This window comes from Pristiophorus japonicus, unplaced genomic scaffold (assembly GCF_044704955.1).
Source record: "Pristiophorus japonicus isolate sPriJap1 unplaced genomic scaffold, sPriJap1.hap1 HAP1_SCAFFOLD_219, whole genome shotgun sequence".
Taxonomy (NCBI): domain Eukaryota; kingdom Metazoa; phylum Chordata; class Chondrichthyes; family Pristiophoridae; genus Pristiophorus; species Pristiophorus japonicus.
Genome location: NW_027251897.1, coordinates 61,371 through 74,512, shown reverse-complemented (window position 1 = coordinate 74,512; position 13,142 = coordinate 61,371). Strand labels below are relative to the sequence as shown.

General features: G+C 47.2%; 1 non-coding gene across 1 annotated transcript; it reads right to left on the bottom strand.

The window, feature by feature from the left end:
• Nucleotides 1–12,748: 12,748 nt before the first annotated feature.
• Nucleotides 12,749–12,820, bottom strand: trnaw-cca (transfer RNA tryptophan (anticodon CCA)). Its single transcript has one exon. It is a non-coding gene; the product is annotated as a tRNA-Trp (tRNA).
• Nucleotides 12,821–13,142: the final 322 nt, after the last annotated feature.

Sequence of the window (13,142 nt, the reverse complement as noted above, 5' to 3'; positions counted from 1 at the left end):
GCAGTATCGACGAGAGTTACTGTGTTAAGGAATGGTTGGGACAGAGATTCAACATTGTTAAAGCAGCACACAGTTCTCCAGGCAGACAAGGGCAGTCAGGCATGCCCCAACATGTAGTCGAACCCAGAGGGGGAGTTCGACAGAGACAGTGGCAAGCTAAACAGCGATTCACGCCATTGCAAGTGACAATGCGGCCAGTACTGGGGCCATCAACACCTGTTAATGGTGCACTCAAGGACAATAACAGGGGCAGTCAGGGACGATCGACTGGCAAGGGACCTTTTGTTTCAAACCGTAACTCATGCTGGAGGCATGGAGGCATACATTCAGCCGGAGTTTGCAGAGATGAGCAAAATGCCTGCAGAAATTGCAGAAATGGACACTGGGGGAAATCGCTGGAAGCTGAGGTTCAGCGATTTCATGTGGAGCACATATACATTTCATACACCAGGACGCCACCAATAATGATGAAAGTGCTCCTCAATGGCATCCCAGTAACAATGGAGTTAGACACGAGTTCCAGCCAGTCCCTGATGGGTATCAAACAGTTCAAAAAGTTGTGGGCATCCAAGGCCAGGAGGCCAAAATTATCGCCGATTGACGCACAGCTACGGACTTACACCAAGGAGATCATTCCGGTGCAAGGCAGCGCCACGGTAGTCGTGACACACAAAGATTCAGAGAACAGGTTGCCATTCTGGATTGTCCCATGGGACAGTCCCGCACTACTGGGGAGGAGTTGGCTTGCTGTCATGAACTAGAAATAGGGCGATGTCAATGCAATTTCCTCTGTGGAGCGAGTATCATGCTCACAGGTCCTGAACCAATTTGACTCATTATTTCAACCCGGCATTGGCACTTTCATGGGGGCCAAGGTAGTGATTCACATAAACCTGGACGCCAGACCAGTACACCACAAGGCCAGAGTGGTGCCGTACGTGATGCGGAAAAAGATAGAAGGCGAATTGGACCGCCTCCTGAGGGAAGGCATCATCTCGCCAGTCGAATTCAGTGACTGGGCGAGCCCGATTGTGCCGGTGCTCAAGGCGGATGGGTCAGTCAGGATATGTGGCGATTACAAGGCCACCATCAATCGGGTGTCACTCTAAGACCAGTAACCACTACCGAGATTTGAGGAGCTCTTTGCGACGCTATCCGGTGGCAAACCTTTTTCAAAATTTGACCTGACCTCAGCTTACATGACCCAGGGGCTGACGAGTGAGTCGAATAAGCTGACCACTATCACGACAAACAAGGGGTTGTTTAGGTACAACAGATGTCCGTTCGGGATTCGCTCGGTCGCCGCGCTCTTCCAACGAAATATGGAAAACCTCCTCAAGTCGATTCCAGGGACGGTGGTTTTTCAGGACGACATCCTCATTACGGGTTACGATACTGAAGAACAACTCCACAACCTGGAGGAGGTGCTGCGCAGACTGAACCGGGTAGGTCTGCGCCTGAAAACTGCGAAGTGCGTCTTCCGAGCTCCAGAGGTAGAATTCCTGGGGATGAGGGTAGCAGCAGACGGGATCAGCCCAACTGCATCCAAGACGGAAGCGATCCAGAGAGCACCCAGACCCGGTAACAGACGGAACTGCGTTCGTTCCTGGGGCTCCTGAATTATTTTGGCAACTTTCTTCCCAAATTGAGCACGCTGCTGGAGCCGCTGCACGTGCTCCTATGCAAAGGTCGTGAATGGGTCTGGGGGGACAGCCAGGAAAGGGCTTCTAATAGAGCACGCAATTTGTTATGTTCCAACAATCTTTTAACGCTATATGACCCATGTAAGAAACTTGTGTTAACGTGCGATCTGTCGTCCTATGGTGTCGGGTGTGTGTTGCAGCATGTCAATGCCAAGGGTCAGTTACAGCCGGTAGCTTATGCCTCCAGAAGTCTGTCCCAGGCAGAAAGGGGCTACGGGATGGTAGAAAAGGAGGCGCTCGCATGTGTATATGTGGTAAAGAAAATGCACCAGTACCTGTTTGGCAGGAAATTTGAGCTGGAGACAGACCACAAACCCCTAACGTCCCTTTTGGCCGACAACAAGGCTATAAATGCAAACTTATCGGTCCGCATACAGAGGTGGGCACTCACGTTAGCTGCATATGACTACACAATTCGGTACAGACGGTGCACTGAAAACTGCGCCGATGCACTCAGCAGGCTCCCACTAGCCACCACTGAGGGGGCTACCGAGCATGGTGCTGAGATGGTCATGGCTGTTGAAGCTTTCGGAAGCGAAGGCTCACCAGTGGCAGCCCGTCAGATTAAAGTCTGGACAAATAGAGACCCGCTATTGTCTCTAGTCAAGAAATGTGTCCTGAATGGGGACTGGGCAGCCGCGTACAGGGCATGCACTGAGGAATTTAAACCATTTGACAGGGGCAGGGATGAACTCTCGATTCAAGCCGATTGCCTACTGTGGGGAAACCGCGTGGTCATGCCCCAGATGGGCAGAGAGGTGTTCATCAGAGAACTCCACAATGGGCACCCGTGCATTGTCACGATGAAGGCAATTGCCAGGTCACATGTTTGGTGGCCAGGGATAGACGCAGATCTGGAACTTTGTGTTCGCAGGTGCAACACATGTGCCCAGCTGTGCCATGCGCCCAGGGAAGCCCCCCTTAGCCTTTGGCCAAGCCTTGGTCACGCATCCATGTGGACGACGCAGGTCCTTTCATGGGGAAAATGTATTTGGTTGTAGTAGACGCCGACTCCAAATGGATCGAGTGTGACATTTTAAATTCAAGCACATCCTCTGCCACGCTAGAAGGTCTACGGGCAATGTTCGCCGCCCACAGTTCTAGCGGACATCTTGGTCAGTGACAATGGACGTGCTTCACAAGCACTGAATTCCAGGACTTCATGGCAGGGAATGGAATTAACCATGTTAGAACGGCACTGTTCAAGCCGGCCTCAAACAGCCAGGCAGAACGAGCAGTGCAGATAATCAAGCAGGGGATGCTCAGATTCCAAGGGGGTTCCCTACAAATCCGCTTATCACGCCTCCTGTTGGCCTATATATCCCGACCACACTCGCTCACAGGGGTTCCACCCGCAGAGCTACTAATGAAAAGGACGCTCAAAACACGATTATCTTTTATACACCCCACCATGAAATAAATTGTCGAGAGCAGGCGCCAGTCACAATATTACTACCATGACAGGAATGCGAGCGCATGATGTATTGATGTAAATTATCCTGTTTTTGTCCTCAACTACGCTGCAGGGCCCAAATGGCTCGCAGGCACTGTGGTTGCCAAAGAGGGAAATAGGTTTCTGGTAGTTAAACTTACCAATGGACAAATCTGCCGCAAACATGAAGGATCAAACAAAAAGGAGGTTCAGCAACCCCATAGAAGAAGCAGGGGAAGAGAACGATATAGAGTTCACTCCACCACAGGTGACCGAACACCGGAACCAAAGGGAGGAGAGCCCAGTCACTGTGTGCAGTCCGGACAGGCCTGAGCACTGCAAACAGCAGACACTCAGGCCAACGCCCAACAACTGGAGCCCCAACTCAGGCGCTCTACAAGGGAGCGTAAACCACTAGAGAGACTCAACCTGTGATCCCAATAAGACTTTGGGGTAGGAGGTGATGTCATGTATTCAACCAGCATTGTAACCCATGTATAAACTGACCTAAGTTGTACACCGTGAGAACACTGACCACGAGGTGGGAGATACTCCTAACTTGGACCTTCAGGTATAAAAGTGGAAGCTCCACCTACCTTCATCACTTGAGTGCGAAGGAATAAAGGACAGGTCACAGACTGACCTTCTCTCAAGCATGGGCCTCGTGTGTATTTATACTGTGTAGTAAGGATGTATCAGGCATTTTCTGCGTTAAGCGATGCTGCCTCTTCGTGTTTTGGGCAATCTCTCTGAATTAAACTCTGAAATATTCCCGGAGCCTTTCAATTATATCCTGTGGGCTCCCCACTGGGACAGTCAAGATGCAACAGAGTTGAAATTAGTTTCAGTTGTTTGAACAAACACATTACGGCCGCTGATTTGAGTCCCTCATGACATAGAATATGTTTCAATGCAAAATTCCGAAATTGAAGCTAAACGTCCCAAAACTGGAAAATGTTGATCAGACTTATTATATAATGTAATTGGAAACGATGCTCTCTCTCCAATGGCCGTGTTCCTTCAAACACAATCAGACTCATTGTATAGATTGTATATTGTTCTGATGAATGTTTTGCACTCTTCTGTGTTAATTCAGTGATTACTTTCCAAATGTTAGCTGAGTCTCTCGGGTCTGCTCTACTTCACTGTGGTATGCGGCTGCCTACTATAACTCTGGATATGTAATTCCCAATTAAAGTGCAGTGCTCATTTTACTGTCGAACACTCATTTGTTCTAACTTAGAGTCAGCAATGAGTAAGGATCCATTTTTCCACAGCACCTCAAACAAATACAGCATGTCACCCAATTAATGAAACACCTCGAACTAATAAAATAAGGTGCAATTTTCCCTCATAGTATAAATCTTAAATGTACGGTTTCATTCTGGTAATCTGCGATATACGCCTTCAAAGGCAATGAGAAAACATCGCCAGGGTGCAAAATAATTTGTTCTGCGCTCTGCATGTTTGTAATGTGGACAAATTTGCTGCTGAGACAAAGATATGGTGGGAAAGCAAGTTGTGAGGAGGACGCAAACAATCTGCAAAGCGATATAGATAGAGTCAGTGATTGAGGAAAAAATTGGCAGCTGCAGTATACTGTGGGAAATATGAGATTATCCACTTTGGTTGGTAAAACAAAAAAAGCTAATAATTACTTAAATGGGGAGAGATTACAAAATGCTGTGGAGCAGAGGGATCTGGGAGTCCTCTTACAGAAGAACATAAGAAATAGGAGCTGGAGTAGGCCCTACGGCCCCTCGAGCCTGCTCCGCCATTCAATAAGATCATGGCTTATCCGATCATGGACTCAGCTCTACTTCACTGCCCGCTCCCCATAACCCCTTATCCCTTTATCATTTAAAAAGCTGTATATTTCTCTCTTAAATTTATTCAATGTCCCAGCTTCCACAGCTCACTGAGGCAGGGAATTCCACAGTTTTACAACCCTCTGAGAGAAGAAATTTCTCCTCATCTCAGTTTTAAATGGCTGGCCACTTATTCTAAGATCATGCCCTCTAGTTCTAGTCTCCCCATCAGTGGAAACATCCTCTCTGCATCCACCTTCTCAAGCCCCCTCATAATCTTACACGTTTCGATAAGATCACCTCTCATTCTTCTGAATTCCAATGAGTTGAGGCCCAACCGACTCAAACTTTCCTCATAAGTCAACCCCCTCATCTCCAGAATCAAACTAGTGAACCTTCTCTGAACTGCCTCCAAAGCAAGTATAGCCTTTCGTAAATATGGAAAACAAAACTGCATGCAGTATTCCAGGTGTGGCCTCACCAATACGTTATACAGCTGTCGCAGGACTTCCCTGCTTTTATACTCCATCCCCTTTGCAATAAAGGCCAAGATACCATTGGCCTTCCTGATCACAAAGATTTAGCATGCAGATACAGCAAGTAATTAGGAAGGCAAATGGAAAGTTGGCCTTTATTTCAAGTGGGTTGGAATATAAAAGTACGGAAGTCCTGCTCCAACTGTGCAGAGCACAGGTGAAACCACACCTGGAGTACTGCGTACAGTTTTGCTCTCCTCATTTCAGGAGGGATAAACTTACATTGGGGGCATTTCACAGAAGGTTCACAAGGTTGTCTTATGAAGAATGGTTGAACAAGTTGGGATCTACCTATTGGAGATTAGCAGAGTGAGAGATGATATCTTTGAAATGTGTAAGATTCTGAGGGGGCTGGACAGGGTAGATGCAGAGAAGATGTTTCCCCTCGTGGGGGAATCTAGAACGAGGGGACATAGTTTCAGAATAAGGGGTTGCCCATTTAAAATGGGGATGAGGAGGAATTTCTTCCCTCAGAGGGGCGTGAATCTTTGTATTTCTACCCCTGAGAGCTGTGAAGGCTCGGTCATTGAATATATTTAAGGTGGAGGTAGACAGATTTTTGAACGATATGGGAGTCAAGGGTTAGGCGGAGATGGTAGGGAAGTGGAGCTGAGGCCAAGATCAGATCAGCCATGATCTCACGGAATGGTGGAACAGGCTCGAGGGGCTAAATGGCCTCGTCCTGTTCCTGTGTCCCTCAGTGTAAGGTCTGGGAAACACACGGTGGTGATCTGTGGAAACTTCAACTAAATGGTGTTGTTTTAAAGCGGATGCAGAAACAGAGTGACCGAGAGATTTACACACAGCAATATTTGAAGGTGGGTAGACAATTTGATAAGGTTACTAAAAAAGAATACAGGGCCCTTGGCTTCATAACGTGAAATAGATTACACCGGTGAGGAACTTACACCAAAGCTTTATAAATCCCTGCTTTGGCCTCAGTTGGATCCTGTTTACAGTTCTGGGCACCACAATTTAGGAAGGATATCGAGGATTTGGAGAGAACATAAGAAATATATAAGTAACATTTTCTGTTGTTATTGAAAACACAAACACAGGTATTCATTGAAATCCAATCTGTAGGTGGCCACACACAGATTGAAGAGAGCCAGGGAGACCGACAGAATCGGGAAACATCGGGAAATGGACAAGAGATATTGACAAGGACTAAAACCGCTTTGAGACCAGACAATTGCGGGAACCCCTGTGGTTCATGAAAGGGCTTTGGATGGTTGATTTCCTGACACACTTGTAATGTGGGGAAAGATGTGCCCGAATCACCCCCACATGGACCTCAACTCTTTCAGAAGCAAGAGAGTGTGTAACCTGGGTCTATAACATAAAGTAATGGGGTCCTTAACGATTAAAGCCCATTATTAATTCTCTCACACACTTCAATTATGTTTATGAAATGAATTGATGGAAACTTCAAGAACTGAACTTTAATGAGTTAAGGAACTTTAATCATTGATGAAGTTTTATCCCCTGTCTGATTTTACACACACTGTATTTTAGGAGAGTGAGTTAAAATGCCCATCGCTCATGATACAAGGAACCTGGGGCTACTTTTAAAAAATGTATTCCACAGAAAAATATTCTCCAAAACAATGTTTCTGTCCATGCTCAAACCGAGGATATTTCACATGTGTGGCGAACGTGATAACCGTTACACGACGGAAACCTCTTCTTACACCTCGAAAAGAAGCATCCTGCAGCGCTGCCTCACTTTCCAGCAGCAGATTAAAGCCGCAAACAAACCCATCGATTATTCCCACTTCCCCACCTCCACAGATAATGCCCGACCTGCTGAGTGTTTCCAGCATTTTCTGGGGTTGATGTGCGTTGCTTTCAATCTTTGAAATTTCACCAAGCAAAGAAACGGTCAATCGAACTGACCCTGTAAGCACTTTGTTCGCGTTTATTCACAGGAATATCTGCAGTCGGGAGCAGAAAAGGAATTAAAACCGAATACCGTCTTCGGGACAATCAGAATACTTCTTCACAGACAAGGCACCGGAAGGCTGTAAGGTAGATCACACCGGTTGTGGAAGAGCTGGTTGGCAGTGACATGGAAGTGTCTGCAGTGTGCGGGACCAGACTGCTTCCATACATCCACACTGAATGTCCACCCTTTATTTGGGAAAAGTACAACTGACTGACACCCTGGTTTTGGATGTCGTGCAGTGTGCACTTGCGTCAGTCTCTGTGACGCAATGGTTTAGCGCGTTGGGCTATTAACCTAAAAGTTGGTGGTTAAAGCCCACCCAGAGGCGAAGTTTTTAACTGTGTTTTCCCCGAGGATTCTGTGCCGCGCGGTTCCAGTTTGTCATTGTGCGTTTTGACTGCACAAACATATTCCGCAAACATTACCAGCTGTGCTGTTATCCAGTGAGTTCCCACTCCAATACTTTTATGAGCATTCAGTTCAAGTGTAGAGTTTGAGTGTATACAGAACTGTACAGTGATATCAGAAAATTTTACAAGGTTGTGGGACATTGTGTTTTGTTAATATTGAACCACGAATATGAATCAATCCATTTTTTCCAATATTTAATTGAGCAAGTTTTCAAAACGTTTCCACCCAATTTTGAACCAGGAACTTTTTGCGTGTGAGGCAAATGTGACAACCACTACATTACGGAAACACTGCATTTGAAGTAATGTTAGGAACATAACCAGAGCTTTAACCTACACAGCTGGACTATACTCCAGGAGCTGGTTTTACGAGAATAGAAAGACGGTGCTATATTTAGGAAGGCTGTGAGTGTGGTAGGAATTGATCCAGTGTTTCCCAGACTTTACACATAGAAACAGGAGCTGGCTATTTAGCAGTGAGTGGTTAGGATCTGGAATGTACTGGAGGCAGACTCAATCTTATCTTTCAAACAGGAGTTGGATAAGTGTCTGAAGGAAAAACAATTGCAGGGCTCAGGGGAAAGGGCGGGGGAGTGGGACTCACTGAGAGTCGGCACGGGCTCGACGGGCCGAATGGCATTCCGTGCTGTAACCATTCCATGATTCTATAAGTTAGTGGCACATTTCATTGTGTGGGTGGAAGCAGAACATTGCAAAGGGACATGGATTGAGTCGGCAAAACAAGAAGCATCTGATTCAGGAGATTCGGGGGCTGTGGAAATTTGGGAGTTTAATGAATTTGAAAGGAACATTTTTGTTTTGTGCAGTTTTGGTCAGAGAAATGTTTGTGAAAGGAATTTTTTGCACAGAGGAATGCAGCATTTAATCTTCTGCCTTAACACTTCTTTCTGTGTGTCGGGGTCACATTTCTTTTCGATGTCATTCTTCCAGAATTTATATTTCATTTGCTGTTTCACAATAACCAGACCCTTGCTCTGAAGTCAGTCGCACTGTTTCCCCAGTCTCTTGTTGATGTTACCAGCAATGAACATTTTGAATCAGATCCCTAAAGCACAGTGTGTAAAATGGGACATGTTTTTACAATTAATGTGGGGCTCGCACCCCTGAATTCAAGATTAAGATTCTCATGCTCGACCGATTGACCGAGCCGGGCTTCTGCCAAATGCACGTTTTTGTCGCTGATTGCAGCCAGGCGCCTGTTGGCTCCGCCCCAGATGTTTAAACTTGCTGTCGAGAAACTGACAGGATCCTCTTGAATGGTGGACCAGGCTCGAGGGGCCGAAAGGCCTACTCCGGCTCCGAATCCTTACATGTTTATGATCTTATAACCTTTCACAGGAGAACAAACTCGTCTCTGAACATGCATGAGGAGAAAGCTCCAGAAAATATTCCCACCCGGTGAGCTTTCGTTTGTAAGTGTTAAGTCCTGACCCTGCAGTACAGACTCAGACGAGGCACATGCTGAAGTCAAGGTCACTCTGGACCTGCACCTTTATTTCACAGCTCTCATGTGCCACACTTGCCTGAGACCTGCCTTTATATACCTGTGTGGAACAGTAATGCAGTGTTTCCTGCAAGTGCACCCCTGGTGGTAACGTATGCTTGTGGTTGCAGGTCATATCTAGTTACAGTCATGTATAGCATGGTAAGATACAGTTATGTACAGTAGTGTGAGATACATGACATCAAACTCCCCAAGGTCTTATTGTCTTTATAGATTCAGACTCTCAGCTGGTCTACGCTCTCGCGTGGAGCGTCTTAGTTGTGGTTCAGTTGTTTGCCTTGGTGCCTGTTTTTCTTTCAGTGTGATTGCTGGTATGTCGCCTGGGCTGTCTGTTGAGATTGCCCTTTCCTCAGGTTGTTCCACCTGTCTGTCCACCAGGTGTGGTGTGAGTTCTATACTGTAGTCTGCCAATCGTCCTGCAGTATTGTTGGTGAATCTACTTTTTACTTGGTCTACATGCCTCCGACAGGTTTGGCGATTGTATAACCAGTAGCCTGTTTCCTTTTATTGCCTGTTACTGTCCCTGTACGTCATTTGGGACACCTGCCATAGTTTAGCACAAGCACTTTGTCCCCTATCTCATTCCACCTCCCCCTCAAATTTAGTTCATGGTACTCAGTTAGCTTACGGCGCTTAGCCTCAACAATTTCATGCATGTCTCGGAGGATTAACGAGAGCCTGGTCTTTAAGGTTCATTTCATCAATAGTTGCGCGGGGGGAACCCCAGTCAACGAATGTGGACGAGATCTGTATGCCAGCAGCAGTCGCGACAGGCGGCTCTGCAGCGTGGGACCTTGGATTCTGAGCATGCCTTGTTTAATGATCTGCACTGCTTGCTCTGCCTGGCCATTGGAGGCCGGCTTTAACGGTGCCGTCTAAACGTGATTTATGCCGTGGTCAACTATAAATTCTTGAAATTCTGCGCTAGTGAAGCATGGACTATTATCACTGACCAATATGTCAGGAATTTCGTGCATTGCAAACCTGGTTCTCAGGCTCTCCACAGTGGTCGAGGTAGTGCTCGAGTTTAAAATGGTGAACTCGATCAATTTTGAAAATGCATCAACGGCTACGAGGAACATTTTGCCCATGAATGGGCCCGCATAGTGTGCATGCACCCGCGACCACGGTTTTTGTGAGCCAGGGCCAGGGGCTGAGGGGAGCCTCCCTGGGGGCATTACTGAGTTGGGCACAAATGGTGCACCGACGGATGCAGAGCTCCAAGTCTGCGTCAATGCTAGGACACCAGACGTGGGATCTGGCTGTGGCCTTCATTAGGACGATCCCCGGGTGCTCGCGGTGGAGCTCCCAGACAAACGCCTCTCAGCCTCGCAAGGGCATAACTACTCGGCTGCCCCACATCAGGCAGTCTGCCTGTAGTGATAGTTCATGCCTGCGCCTATGGAAAGGTTTGATCTCCTCGGGGCAGGCATCGCGGGTCTCTGCCCAGTCACCAGTTAAAACGCATCTTTCGTCCAGGCTCTGATTTGCTGTGACATCATGGGCGAACCTGTGGATTCAAAGGCACTGATTGCCATGACCATCTCACAGTCCTGTTCGTCCGAACCTTCTGTGGTCGCCAGTGGTAGCCTGCTAAGCGCATCGGCACAGTTGTCTGTGCCTGGTCTGTGCCTTATTGTGTAGTCGTAAGACACCAGCATGAGTGCCCACCGCTGAATGCGTGCCGAGGCTTTGGCGTTTATTGCCTTGCACTCAGATAGCAGGGACGTGAGGGGCTTGTGGTTGGTTTCTAACCCGAACTTGGCCACGAAAAGGTATTGGTGCATCTTTTTGACATCGTACACGCACGCGAACTCCTCCTTCTCAACCATATCGTACCCGCACGCCGCCCGCGAAAGTGACCTGGAGGCAGAAGCAATAGGTTGTAATTTACCCGCATCATTGACGTGCTGTAAAACGCACCCGACCCTGTACGCTGACGCATCACATGTAAGAACTAACTTTTTACCTGGGTCAAAAAATGCTAAAACACTGTTGGAACATAGAAGATTGAGTTCTTTATTGAAGGCGCGTTCTTGGGCGTCCCTCCATAACCAATCGCACCCCTTTCTGAGTAGCATGTTGAGAGGCTCCAGCAGCGTGCTCATGTTCTGCATAAAGTTCCCAAAGTAATTGAATAGCCCGAGAAAGGCAGGCAGTTCCGAGATATTCCAGGGCCTGGGTGCCAGACAAATTGCTTCGGTTTTTGATTCTGTTGGGCAGATTCCATCAGCGGCAATCCTTCTGCCCAAAAATTCAACCTCAGGCGCGAGAAACAGACACTTGGATTTCTTAACTCTTAGGCCTACTCGATCCAATCGACTTAGTACTTCCTACAAATTGCGGAGATGGGAGTTCGGTGTCCCTGCCCCTGATGAGTATGTCATCTTGAAACACAACCGTCCCCAGGATGGACTTGAGCAGACTCTCCATGTTGCGCTGGAATATAGCAGCTGCCGACCTGATGCCGAATGGGCATCGATTGTACATAAAAAGGCCTCGATGTGTGTTGATGGTGGTGAGTAGCTGAGACTCTTCGGTCAGTTCTTGCGTCATATACGCAGATGTAAGATCTAGTTTCGAGAAAAGTTTTCCTCCAGCCAACGTGGCAAATAGGTCCTCTGCTCTGGGCAGCGGATATTGGTCCTAAAGGGAGACTCTGTTTATGGTAGACTTGTAATCCCCACAGATTTGTACGGATCCATCAGGCTTTATGACGGGGATGATGGGACTTGACCAGTCGCTAAATTCCACGGATGAGATAATGCCTTCCCGCAGGTCCAGTTCGTGTTCAATCTTTTCGCTCATTACATAAGGCACAGCTCTAGCCTTGTGATGGACCGGTCTGGCATCATGTGTGATGTAGATTTTAACTTTAGCCCCTTTGAAGGTACCCACACCTGGCTGAAAGAGATGTTCAAAACGACTTAGAACTGTAGAGTAGTGTGAGATACATGACAGTAAAGTGAACGTGTGAACGGCCACACTGCGGAAACATCTCCACCTTCAGCACCAGGTCAGACGGAGATGCTGAGCGAGCAGGTGAACTGCAGAATCCCACTTTTTAGGAGCTGATCGTTGTGCCAAGCAAATGAGTTTTGCTTAATGAATAAAAATAAAAGGTGCTAGAAGTGGGATTCAAACCCACACTTTCAGAGCAGACTGAACACAACAGCTTAGACTGCTCGGCTGTCCTGACTATCCAGTGCTGTGTATGGCCACCTGCAGGTTGATTTTGAACTTTTGTGTCTTGTCACAAGAAATAATTGAGGGCAACAGGTGTTTCTCTGACTGACACCGGGGAAACAATGAGACAGACTTGGAGCAAGGGTCTGGTTATTGCCAAACAGCAAAGAAAATATTAATTCCGGGATTACCCAAAAGAGCAGTGACCTCGACGTGATTTGAACACACAACCTTCTGATCTGGAGTCAGACGCGCTACCGTTGCGCCACAAGGTCTACACAGGCAGCTTGAGATGTTCGTCTATATGAAGATTCTGCAATACAAGGGGCTTCAAAATCCCTGCTCATTCCCACCAGGTGTCAGAAGAAGCGCTCACCTGCCAGTCACCGTATGTTTTTTGTCTAACTTTTGTGTTGTTTTCACGGGAAAGCATCATTAATTAACCCGTCATCTTCTTTTGTACAATGAAAGAAATGCTGACTGAGGGACAGTCGATACTTCAATCATTTGTTCTGTGCTTTGCATGTTAAGTGTTCAACCATATCCCATTTTACACACTGTGTTTTAGGAGTCTGGTTCAAAATCCTCATCGCTGGC